At 38.2% G+C, this 12,073-nt stretch overlaps 1 protein-coding gene across 8 annotated transcripts in view; it reads right to left on the bottom strand.

Moving 5' to 3' along the window:
- Window positions 1-12,073, bottom strand: part of LOC140616996 (cyclic AMP-dependent transcription factor ATF-7) — a 95,932-nt gene that overhangs the window by 74,904 nt on the left and 8,955 nt on the right. For 2 of the 8 annotated variants that reach the window (XM_072797687.1, XM_072797686.1), the window contains exon 2: window positions 6,994-7,118. The exons of the other annotated variants lie outside the window; for them this stretch is intronic. The gene's annotated coding sequence lies outside the window, so the exon portion shown is untranslated. The remainder of the gene's footprint in view (window positions 1-6,993; window positions 7,119-12,073) is intronic. 8 annotated transcript variants of the gene reach the window in all.

Genomic DNA, 12,073 nt, shown 5'->3' with positions numbered 1-12,073 from the left:
ACCATCCATCCTCTCTATTTCTCTGAAGAATTTAACAGGGCTTATACTGTTGTTGTTTTTTAATTATTGAAGCTAAACTCTTGAAATGTTCATCGAAATTCTTTGTCAAAGAACAATAATTCCAGTATGAATGTGTTGGGGAAATTTCTCACTTTCCAACTAAGAAAAAAACAGAGGTAGAGATGGATAAGGATGAGAAATGCAAATTATAGTAAAATATTCCTAAAAGAGAAACAGGGTTGGGGGTGGGGCACAAAGATAGTCCTCATGGAATAAACTCCTAAAGAATATTTTCAAACAACTTTCTACAAGAAAGAAAGGTGTATAAAAGAGTACTAACATGGGAAGATGAAAGAGGAAGAATCATAATTCGAATATGCCTAGAAACAACTTCAGAACTGTAATCAAATTCAAATTTTTATCTTGGAGATAAAGCAAAATGTCAGGTTAACTTCACTCAGGTCTGCATTAAAATAAAATGTTAAAGTACTGGACTGAATTTGGTAATCAGAAAACCATGCTTAAAACTCAGAGGGTTTAAAAAAAAAAAAACAGAAAACAAAAACAAAAAAACTCAGAGGGTAGCTAGGTAACATCTCTCCTACTCTCTTCAGACTCACTCTGGGGTTGGAAACCAGTATTTCTCGTACTCTGTGTGATCAGTAATTCTACAACTAATCAGTGTTTAAAATTGTGGGTGTTCCATAAAATAGAAGGGGCTTCTTAGTCATCTTTCAGTGTGCTAAGAACAGGGTTTAACTATGAAGGAAACTGATGCTGCAGCATTGCTGTAATGGAAGAGAGCCTGTATGTACATAGGTGTACACAGATTTATATCACATTTAGCCAGGATAAATTGCTTCAATAAATTCTGTTCCTAGGAGAAGCCAGCTGAAGCTGATGATTGGGTACTGGGAAAATGAGAGCTTTATTCTTCTTCACACAGCCCCAGGACACGGGGGTTTTCTGGTTTGTTTGTTTTAAATACATGATGATTTTTAGCACTTTCTGGAACTATGACATAGTGCAAAAAATAAATATAAAGTAAATAACAGTAAATAAATGCAAAGACCACAGCCATTATGACTGAAAATTCAGAACATTTCTGGAAAGCAATTCATCTCTGGAAAAATTCCTAACTGCTGTGCTGGAGATAATTTTATTTCCTAGTCCCAAACTCTGCTTTCCTAATATAATCATGAAATGAGAATTTTATTTCAACAAGGTCCTGTAGCATATTTTTAACCAGGAGGTAAACTACAAGGGCTAGAGCAGACATAACATAAGGACCTGGTAGCATTCCTTCCTTTTACCTTGGTTCTGTTATTTGAGGCTAAATTCTAGTTACAGGAGAAAAAGGGTGCTTGCTGGCTGAGGAGTAGGGCAGCACTGGCATAGGAAGTGATTAAATAAACTCTGGAATGGTTTCCCTCCAACCACAAAATTCAAAATTTAACTTGGTTTTCTTGGTTTTGTACAATCATATCACGATAAATGGCTTCCAAGTTTTATTTAACTGCATCCTTACTAGGAAACAGAAATGAAAAATCATGATTTGCTAAAAGAAAACAAAAGGCAAAACCAAGTTGGGGAAAAAGTATTAAATGTATCAGAAGCATTTTCAGGGCTCTGAAACACTCTAACAATCACTAACTAGGATTTCCTGCTTCCTTCCCACGTTACTGGCTTTTTGTTTTACCATTTTCACCAAAAGGAGGATCACAATGGGAGGAAAAAGGCCCTCTTTCTTAAATACCCACAATTATTCTGAAATCATTCCTCAGTCTCTTGCTCCTTTTCGTTTCCATCATTCTTGCTTTTTCACTTTAAAGTGACTTGTCTTTTTAAAGAATACATAACAACAATAATGATCTGTTCTCCCACTTAAAAAAAAATCCAGCTTATATCTTTTAAAATTCCCAGTGTGCTGCATCAATTGCTACACATAAGAAATGCCATTGCTTATTTCTATTTGATACTTAAAACAAATCTCTAATGAGATAGGTCAAAATGATGCCTTCTCAAAACAAAAAACACCACATTTCTGTAGTAAAAACAGACTGAGACAAAGGTGAAATCTTGAATATAGATGCTCCCATTCACCAGAATTTAACTCACAGCCCATTTGTAACTGTACAACTTGACAAATAGATCACGTGTCTGGGCATGACACTCACGTCTGTCATCTGCTCCTCGATCTATCTATTCCCTAGGATGAAACTCAAGCATTTTATAGAACTAACCAATAAATGACAGGCAAAGGATACACAAATTAAGAGACATTTCCAGGAGAAGTGAGATGCTTTCAGAGGAGATTTCCCACCGCCCCCGCAGAGATCTTAAAACAAGAAAACAAAGATTCAGAAAAAGGCTGTCTTAGAAGCCAAGTCTGCAGAGGAAAAGGCTCATGTACTGAGTCACCATAATGCATAAATGATAAAAATTACTATTTACTCAGATGAGAGAAAGTTATCTGAATGCTGGGAGAGAAGTAAAGAAAATCCAAGATATAGAGACTGATTTTTAATAACTGGGATAATTTCATAAAACCTACGTTAAATAGTTTTGTCAGAGCCAGAAGTATATCCTAAAATGGTCAATGTGCAAATAAGAAAACAGATCATCTGTGTGTGTATATGCATATTTATCTTTTTTTCTTCTTTTTTTAACAGAATGAGAAAGAATAGAATAGAATTTGGAATAAAATAATAGAACTTGGAAGCCATTTATCGTGATATGATTGTACAAAACCAAGAAAACCAAGTTAAATTTTGAATTTTGTGGTTGAAGGGAAACCATTCCAGAGTTTATTTAATCACTTCCTATGCCAGTGCTGCCCTACTCCTCAGCCAGCAAGCACCCTTTTTCTCCTGTAACTAGGTAGAAAACAGAAAATTTAGCCTCAAATAACAGAACCAATGTAAAAGGAAGGAATGCTACCAGGTCCTTATGTTATGTCTGCTCTAGCCCTTGTAGTTTACCTCCTGGTTGAAAATATGCTACAGGACTTTGTTGAAATAAAATTCTTGTTTTGTGATTATATTATATTAGTGTTATATTAGTCTGTCACTGAGGACTACAAAGTCAGTTCTCTGGACCCAGTGGTAGTGTGATTATTTCTTTGGTAACCAATTGCTGTTCATAAAATGGCCCAACTTTAGTAAGGAATAAAAGCCAGGTACAAACACACCCAAAGGCCTGTTCTTAGGTTCCTAATAACAAAAACCAGATACTGCTAAGTACAGAAAATGAGAAAAGAATATGCACCATTAATATCAAAGATTCATGAAAATCTAGAAGGGGTTCAGACTAGCTATCATTCATTCATTCAAAAAAACATTACCAAGAACTAAATGCCAGGCAAAGTAGACATAAAAGTAAAAAGATAATAATCCTTTGCAAAAAAATTTTTTTTTTTCACTCATCTGTGTCAAAGAAAAACTAGAGCTAGGAAGTAAAGTAAAAAACAGTTGCTAGTCAGAACTATTGCAATAGGGGAAAAGAAAACTCAGTATAGAACTGGGCTCAATTCTGAATACATCATGGGTAAGTGGAAATTTATAGCCAAGGACCATGGTGGGGGTTAATGGGTGGAAAATTACTGAGTTTGAAACATCAGGAGAAGGGGGGTTTCTGACTTAAACCAACCTAACAAGATTCTTGCTAAAGACCCGCCAGGATAATCAGATATAACCTGGAAGATGGTCAAAGATGAAGAACCTGATCAGATATGAAGGTGATATCAATGGTGGGGATTCTTGCTAAAGCTGGATCTTACAAGAAAGTACACGGATAGGTCTAAAAGAAGGTTCAGGAACCTGCCTAAAGTTTGATCAAAGAATCTTTGTCAAAAAAAAAGAATCTTTGTCATCTGGCATGAGAGACAGGTAAGTGGTAAGAATGGCTTACTTTACAAGTTCAATTAGTCAGAGATTGATCATTGTACATATTAGATACCTTGATATTTCTTATTCTTTATGTTCATTTATCAAATTCCTTTGCTAGACAATTCCAGAATATAGGCATGAACACAAAAAGAGGGGTTAAAAGTCTTGGTAAAAGATCTGACAACGGGGCCGCCCGGGTGGCTCAGCGGTTTACTGCCGCCTTCGGATCAGGGCATGATCCTGGAGACGCCGGATCGAGTCCCACCTCGGGCTCCCTGCATGGAACCTGCTTCTCCCTCGGCCTGTGTCTCTGCATTTCTCTCTCTCTCTGTGTCTCTCATGAATAAATAAATAAAATCTTTAAAAAATATATATCTGACAAGGACAAAGTCTGAAATTTACTTTGTGGGTCAAAAAGTAAATATAGTAAGTAAATATAGTCAGTTTTAAAATTCATCAATTCACTGGGGCACCCAGGTGGCTCAATCAATTAAGCATCTGGTCTCAGCTCAGGTCTTTTTTTTTTTTTTCTTTTTTTTAAAGATTTTATTTATTCATGAGAGACACAGAGAGAGAGAGGCAGAGACACAGGCAGAGGGAGAAGCAGGCTCCATGCAGGGAGCCCGATGTGGGACTCGATTCTCAGTCTCGAGGATCACGCCCTGGGCTGAAGGCAGCGCTAAACCGCTGGGCCACCCAGGCTGCCCTCAGCTCAGGTCTTGATATCAAGGTCATGGGTTCAAGCCCCACCTTGAGCTCCATGCTGCACATGGGGCCTACCTAAGAAAAAAACCAACAACAAAAAACCCTTAAAATTAATCAATTCGGGCAGCCCCGGTGGCTCAGGGGTTTAGCTCCACTTTTGGCTCAGGGCGTGACCCCCGGGTCCTGCGATAGAGTCCCATGTCCGGCTCCCTGCATGGAGCCTGCTTCTCCCTCTGCCTGTGTCTCCGCACCCCGCCCCCCCCCATGAGTCTCTCACGAATAAATAAATAAATAATCTTTAAAAAAAATTCATCAATTCACTGAATACTTTATTCATTGCCTATCCCACACTCTAGGCCCCAGAATTTAACAATGAATGAGACAGATACAGTCTCTACAGTTACAATGCTTACTTACACTCCAAGTAAACAAAATAATTTTAGATGAATAGCAGATAACTGCTATGAAATGAAATGGTGATGTGTTACTGGTTAGGAGCAGACTACTTTAGTTTCATGAATAAAAGGGAAATGGCTGTATTATCTGTGACTAAATAGGGAATGGGGTAGGATACAGAGATCTAGGTTAAAACTTCTGGAAGCCTTTGTTTCCTCTCATAACACAGTTGATTTTCAGTAAATACTTATTAATTTAATGTGAAGCCAATATTCAAGTAAACTGCTGAAATTCTACACTTATATTCCAGTTTTTTCAGAAAGTTGCTGGGTCCACAAAACAACTGCTATCCAGGTATTTATGTATTTAGAGCTAAACATGTTTGACATATTTTTTTTTAACGATTTTATTTATTTATTCATGAGAGACACGCAGAGAGAGAGGCAGAGACACAGGAGGAGGAAGAAGCAGGCTCCCTGCAGGGAGCCTGATGCAGGACTCGATCCCAGGACTCTGGGATCATGCCCTGAGCCTAAGGCAGGCGCTCAACTGCTGAGCCACCCAGGCATCCCAAGATATATCTTAACATAAAAGAATGCAGCAGGGCAGCCCGGGTGGCTCAGCGTATTAGCGCTGCCTTCAGCTCATGGTGTGATCCTGGAGACCCAGGATCGAGTCCCACATCGGGCTCCCTGCATGGAGCCTGCTTCTCCCTCTGCCTGTGTCTCTGCCTCTCTCTCTCTCAATGTCACTCACTCACTCACTCACTCATGAATGAATGAATAAATAAAGCAGCAGAGGATGCCTGCCTGGCTCTGTAGGTAGAGCAGGTGACTCTTGATCTCCGGGTTGGAGTTCAAACCCCACACTGGGTGTGGAGCCTACTTAAAAAAGAAAATGAAAAAATAAAATCTTAAAAAAAAAAAAAAAAAAAGAAACATTAAAAAAAAAAGACTGCAGAGACGCCTGCGTGGCTCAGAGGTTGAGCGTCTGTCTTCGGCTCGGGGTGTGATCCCGGGGTCCAGGATCAAGTCCCACATCGGGTTCTCTGCAAGGAGCCCACTTCTCCCTTTGCCTATGTTTCTGCCTCTCTCTGTCTCTCATGAATAAATAAAATCTTAAAAAAAAAAAAAAAAAAAGAATGTAGCAGAAATTCTTATACCTTCATATAAGATTTTTGGGAGGGGGATCTCTGGGTGGCTCAGCAGTTTAGTGTCTGCCTTTGGCCCGGGGCATGATCCTGGAGTCCCGGGATCGAATCCCACATCGGGCTCCCTGCATGGAGCCTGCTTCTCCCTCTACCTGTGTCTCTGCTTCTCTCTCTCTCTCTCTCTGTATCTCTCATGAATAAATAAATAAAAAATCTTAAAAAAAAAAAAAAGATTTTTGGGAGTACATATTGGAATAATCTTTCTGGAAAGCAAGCTGGAAATATATATTTACTTTAAAATTATTTATTTAAAATAAATAAAATCTTTAAAAAATAAAATAAATAAAATTATTTATTTGACAGAGAGATAGAGAGCGTGCACATGTAGGGGGAAAGGCAGGCAGAGGGAGAGGGAGAAGCAGGCTCTTTGTTGAGCAAGGAGCCTGATGTGGGACTCAATCCCAGGACCCTGGGATCATGACCTGAGCCAAAAGCAGACCCTTAATCAACTGAGCCACCCAGGTGCTCCTGGCAATATTTATATTAAGTGTCTTAAAATGTTTTGTATCCTTTGAATAATCATTCTTTCTTCAGGACTTTATTCTGAGGTTAAAGCCCAAAACATGACCACTTATATACTTATATATTAAAATGTTCATCATAGTCATATTTATAACAACTAGGAAAAAAGAACAGGAATTAAATGTTTAAGAAGAATGGATCAATATAAGATACTGCCTTATAATAGACTATTTTTAAGTTGTTAAAAATAATGTTTCTGAAAGCAATTTAATGACCTATAAAATGCTATACATTCTGTAGGGAAAAAGGCAGGATATAAAATTGCATATATACCATAATTCCAATCTATAAAAAAGCAAACAAAATATGGGCGCCTGGCTGGCGGTCAGTAGAACATGCAACTCTATGACTCTTGATCTCGGGGTCCTAATTCAAGCCCAACGTGGGCATGGAGTGTACTGAAAAGAAAAAAAAAAAAAGTAATAAGCATAGAAAAAGATAAGGGAATTAGCATCAAATGTTAATAATGGTTATCTCTGGGTAATGGTATTCCAGGTGATTTTGTTTTCTTCTTTGTACCTTCAGCATTTTCAAGTCTATAATGATCAGAGATTTCTTTTAAAAAATAAAAAAATAATATAATGTAATCTAATAAAAAATGATCCGCATGACTCAAAAAAATGTCTATGAGTTTTAAAAAAGGGCTCACATCTGCTAGACTATTCTAAAGCACTGAACAGGGCAGCCCAGGTGGCTCAGCGGTTTAGCGCTACGCTACCTTCAGCCCCTGAGGCATGATCCTGGAGGCCGGGGATCGAGTCCCACGTAGGGCTCCCTGCGTGGAGCCTGCTTCTCCCTCTGCCTGTGTCTCTGCGCCTCTCTCTCTCATGAATAAATAAATAAAATCTTAAAAAAATAAAATAAAATAAAGCACTGAACAATATATTTACAAATCATACAAGGTTGTTCATTCTCTACTACAAAGTGACAGAACCAACAAGTTCAAAATGGACTACCAAAAAAATCTTTCTAAAATTATAAACTAACAGCTTCATATAGAAATAGACAAGGTGGAAACTTAAACATATCGATACACAGGGTAATCAAGCAATTCAAGATAGTTCCTCCTTTGTTACCTTCAAGGACCCATTTTCAGAATCCTGTGAATGTTCCCCAGTGAGTATTACTTATATTAAACACTTAGAAATTGTCCCAGCCATTCATCACAAAGAGAATAAAGAGAACTGAAACCAAGCTTAGCAGGTACTAAATGCCTTTCAGCGCAGCTATAAACAAGGTAAAAAATTTAGACAGGCACCCAAACAGAGCTCTATGGGCTCCATTCCTTTATGATATTAAAAAGAAAGAAATTATATACAAACAGTTCTCTTCCAAGAACATAACTTTGGATACCAAGTTTCAGACTCTAAGATAATTTAGCTGCTGCTAAGCAAAGAGTACAAACACCAAAGATCTCTACCACAGCAGTCTCAACATTTTATTCTCCACTGGATACTCAGTGTTGCTGTGATTTGCATTACATTTAGAAAATTGATTTAAGGAAAAGATGCCAATAAACATATGAACTGTGAGACTATAATGCACATTGTATGAACCTCAGAAAACAAAGCAAACTCAAGTTTTACTAGGTAGTAGATTATTTAGGAATTGAAATTTCTGTTCATAAATTCTGGGTTTGTTTTCCACTATATTATTTAGCATAAAACAGTTTAGCATATATTATTTCACTAGTAGGTAAATCAGCTGCCCCAGAGGGATTATACAGAAAGCACATATATCACTATAATCTTAAACTAACTTGCCTTACTGTTTTATATCAGGGTTTTTGTAAAGCATTTTGCTAACAGACTGGAAAACTGAGGTAGAAAGATATAAAAAAAACAAAACAAAACAAAAAACAGACAAAAGATGAGTCAAAAGGTTGAGGCTGGCTTGAATCCTAGTTACCTATTCTCACATGCCTCAAAGAAGATATAAAAATGGAGAGCACATCTTTTTAGAACTCCTGAAAGTTGGGGGGATCCCTGGGTGGCGCAGCAGTTTGGCGCCTGCCTTTGGCCCAGGGCGCGATCCTGAAGACCCGGGATTGAATCCCACATCGGGCTCCCGGTGCCTGGAGCCTGCTTCTCCCTCTGCCTGTATCTCTGCCTCTCTCTCTCTCTGTGACTATCATAAATAAATAAATAATTAAAAACAACAAAAAAAAAGAACTCCTGAAAGTTGTATAGTAATCTACATATTATATAACTACTTCCAACTGAATTGTGGTATTTCCAAAAATTTACACACAATGTTTCTTATATGTTTACTATACAAATAAATGTCCAGAAATATGAATTGGAGGGACTACAAAGTCTTGGAGCATTATTTTTGTCTAGGAAAATTAAATAATGTTCATAGTTTTAAGTATGTTTATTATAATAATCTTTAAATTCACAATCCAGTTATAGTGTATTTCAAGGACTGGCAAGCTTTGGTCGGTGGGTCAAATTCAGCCTGCCACCTGTTTTTATATGGCCCACGAGCTAAGAATGGTTTCTACATTTTTAAGTGGTTGAAAAAAAACAAAAGAAGAATATTTCATGACACATAAAAATGATATGAAGTTCAAATTTTAGTTTCCATAAAAAAGTTTTATGGGGGGCAGTGCCTGGGTGGCTCAGCCTTTGGCTCAGGTCATGATCCCAGGTGCAGGGATCGAGTCCCACATTGGGCTCCCCACAGGAAGCCTGCTTCTCCCTTTGCCTGTGTCTCTGCCTCTCTCTTTCTCTGTCTCTCATGAATAAATAAAACCTAAAAAAAAAAGTGTTATGGACATACAGCCATGCTTATCCTTTGCATGTTGTCTATGGCTTCTTAGGTGCTACAATGGCAGAGTTGAGTAGTTACAAACAGACCTCATGCCTGCAAATCCTGGTATTTATGAAAACTATTAGTTTGCAAACTTCTGGTATTTATGAATAACTATTATTAAATAAAATACATGATTAATTAGAAGATCCCAATTATGACAAATGTCAAAGTGTACATGTTAATCATTAATAAGAGCTTTTATAATGTGACTATTTGAGTACTAATTCCTTTTTTTAATATAAATTTTAAAAATTAGTTGTTGTTTTTTTTTAAGTAGGCTCCACACCCAGCATGGAGCCCAATGCAGGGCTCAAACTCACGACTGTAAGATCAAGACCTGAACTATGATTAAGAGTCGGACATTTAACCAACTGAGCCATCCAGGTGCCCCCCCTTTTATTTAAATTTATGTCTTCTCGGGCAGCCCCAGTGGTGCAGCGGTTTAGCGCCGCCTGCAGCCCAGGACGTGATCCTGGAGACCCTGGATCGAGTCCCCACATCAGGCTCTCTGTATGATGCCTGCTTCTCCCTCTGCCTGTGTCTCTGCCTCTCTCTCTCTGTCTCTATGAGTAAGTAAATAAAATCTTTAAAAAAAAAATTTTATGTCATCTCTACACCCATCATGGGGTGCAAACTACAACTCAAGAGTAATATGCTCTTCTGACTGAGCTGGTCAGGTGCCCAAGAAATTAGGTTTTCTTAAAATAAGTTTAATTAAGCTGGCTTGGTAATTGTCATCTTTTGCATATTCACCTGGGCACCATGAAAAATACAGATTCCTGGATTTTCTTGGCTTTGGGCCCCAAGAATCTACACTTTAAAAAACACCCAGGGAAATTCCGATGCAAATGGTTAGTAACCCAGCCTTTGAGAGGCACTAAAATGGTTGGAGAGCTTATGTTCTTCCATATAGTAAACAGCCGAATTTTTCCAGTTTGGTACTATAAAACAGCAGTTCTCAAAATAGGCTCCAGGGATCTCCACAGATCTCTAAAACCCCTTTAGAGGGTTCATGGGTATTCAAGTCATACATGGATAAAAGATCTATTTAAAGGGCAAGACAGGGACGCCTGGGTGGCTCAGAGGTTGAGCATCTGCCTTCGGCTCAGGGAGTGATCCTGGAGTCCCAGGATCGAGTCCCATATTGAGCTCCTTGCATGGAGCCTGCTTCTCCTGTCTCTGCCTCTCTGTCTTGTCTCTTATAAATACGTAAATAGGGATCCCTGGGTGGCGCAGCGGTTTGGCGCCTGCCTTTGGCCCAGGGCGCGATCCCGGAGACCCGGGATCGAATCCCACATCAGGTTCCCGGTGCATGGAGCCTGCTTCTCCCTCTGCCTGTGTCTCTGCCTCTCTCTCTCTCTCTCTCTCTGTGACTATCATAAATAAATAAATAAATAAATTAAAAAAAAATAAATAAATACGTAAATAAAATCTTAAAAATAAATAAATCTTTTTTAAAAATTAAAAAATAAAGGGCGAGATAGGCCAAGATACCACAGATATGGTTTCAGATTCTACACAATAGCTAACCTTTAAGAAACTATCACATTTTGGATTCTGGTATAGTATCAAAGAAGATCGATCGATCTACCTATCTATCTTTCTATCAATCAACTACTATCTAAAAAGAATCTTTCCTTTTCCTAGGTGCCTCAGTCAGTTAAGCATCGGACTCTTGATTTCAGCTCAGGTTATGATCTCCTGGGTTGGGGATCAAGTCCTGTGTCCAACACTGTGCTCAGCGGGGAGTCTGCTTGAAGAGTCCTTCTATCTGCCCCTCCCCCACCTCAAATAAATAAATCTTACCAAAAAAATCTCTCCTTTTCCTATTAGTATTTGTATGAGCCCAGGTTATCTTCATATACTTCAACCAAAACAACCTATTTTAACAGACTAAATGCAGAAACAGATATGAGAATCCAGCTGTTTTCTATTAAGCCAGACATTAAGGAGGTTTGAAGCCCTCCCCTAAATTTTTTTGACACTGTAAGTTTTTATGTTGTTATTTTAAAGTAAATATTTTTTCAATTTCTCCATTTTAATTTCTAAAATGCTCCATATCAATAGATATAAGCAAGACAAACCAAAGCCCTTTGGACAAGTCCCAACCAATTATGAAGAGTATAAAGGGGTAGGTACTGAGACCATATGTAGTTTGAGACTCACTGCTTTAAGAAATAAACAGTAGGGTACCCTGAATTGATCAAAGAGAAAGTTAAAATTAATTTCTGGATTTTGAGCTCTGACATGCAAGGACAGGTTTCAAAAAAAGGAGCCAGCTTAAATAGACCAAATAGTTTTGTAGCAAATGACTGAAAACAGATGGGAGTGAGAATTAGGCTGAATCATAAGTTAGGCAACACATGGCCAAAGCTTGGAGCCTATCTGGGAGCAGCTTCATATAGGCAACTACTTGACTAGAACTTTTTTTTTAAGTCTCTCTAGGCTTTTGGAGGATTCAAGGAACTATTTTAAGCTAGCCTCAGAAAGGTTAATAAAGCAAAAACAAAGAAGCAACAACTTGCTAAAATGACAGCAG

This window comes from Canis lupus, chromosome 25, assembly GCF_048164855.1.
Source record: "Canis lupus baileyi chromosome 25, mCanLup2.hap1, whole genome shotgun sequence".
NCBI lineage: Eukaryota > Metazoa > Chordata > Mammalia > Carnivora > Canidae > Canis > Canis lupus.
Note: the sequence above shows the minus strand (reverse complement) of the source record. Positions and strands in the feature narration are given on the sequence as shown.